This window comes from Olea europaea, chromosome 5 (genome assembly GCF_002742605.1).
Source record: "Olea europaea var. sylvestris chromosome 5, O_europaea_v1, whole genome shotgun sequence".
Taxonomy (NCBI): Eukaryota; Viridiplantae; Streptophyta; class Magnoliopsida; order Lamiales; family Oleaceae; genus Olea; species Olea europaea.
The window spans coordinates 4981572-4983006 of record NC_036241.1 but is presented as its reverse complement, the minus strand read 5'-3'; positions in this window follow the sequence as shown (position 1 = coordinate 4983006).

Below are 1435 nucleotides of genomic sequence, written 5' to 3'. Positions count from 1 at the left end.
AAAAAAAAAAAAATTAATAGTAGTGATATGACGTGTGAAAGAATATTTATTTAACATAATTATTTTTTTAATGCTAGTGGGATGATGTGTGGAAGAACATTTGTTTGACATAAACAAAATAGAAAATAAAAAATGACATCATGCCTAATAAGATTGGATTCATTTACTATTGCATGAATAGTAAATTCTCATTCCCTTTTTATTAGAAGTTAGAAATACTAGGTGCAGGCTTATTTACTGAAAGGGAAGAGGTGAAGTCCATTAGATAAATGACATGTGACTCGTCCTAACAGCCCACATATTAGACCTTATTGTTATCAATCTCAATTATCTTGGGATGAAGTGAATAGTTGCCTCACTGATGAGGCATAATAAATTAGTCCCCCAATTTCAAGCATTGATATTTATACAAGGCAAGAACTTTGATTGCGGGCAAGCCATATGTCTCTGGACAATAAGTACTGTAGTATAGTTCCATTTTGCTGGAGCGAAATTACTTTACGTAAGCATCGTGTAGATGTAGAGGCAAAATCCCAGTAGGGATGAGGCTTCTTCATTGAATAAAGGTTGTACAACTAGTTTGATAACCCATGAGTTGTCAAGATCTCGGCATCAATTTTAAAAGATGTTTTTTAAATGAATGGATATGAAGTTTGACAAGTTTTAAGTTGTAAACATGATTATACAAGTAGCATGAATCTTCATCATTTGGGAGCAGAGGCCAAGTCCCATTTCTGTAGGGATGAGACCTCTTCGATTGGGGTGACCAAAATTATAGAGGCGAAAACCCATTTTTCAGGGATGATGCCTCTCCACTAAGGAGAAGCACAGATGCAGAGAAACTCCACAATAACACAACAACTTATTTATCAAGCATAATAAGTCATATCTAATTTAGCTAAAAGGTTGATAAAAATCTAGGTCAATGTTAATAATTAAATTTATTCACACAATTCGTCGAATTCACAACTTTTTAACCTCACATTTTGTCCAACTCAACTTTTTCAACCTGCAATGAATCTTCAATAATTCCAATATGCATCAGATAGTCTATGGCCCTTGATGGTTCTACTTCTAATATGTGACTTAATGATAATATATAGCATGGGCAAGCCAAATTTTAGATTTTATGAATTTCTTGCAAGTGTTATATCGTAAGTCCAATTAAATTTGGACATAAACATTTTAAATATAAAATTGATACAATTTTATATTAGATCTATTATTTAATTAATACTCAATTAAATTAGACAATAGAGTCCGTCGATTCAAATTTTGGTAGTTTGTTAATCACAATGAGTTGTGATTGTGATATAAAAATTGCATGTGACTAAATCTTAAATTATTCGTGATCTTAGGCTATTATAAGATACGGATATCGTTATTACAAATAAACCATCACGTGTGGCATTTCGTACTTGCAAAGTAAGTAATT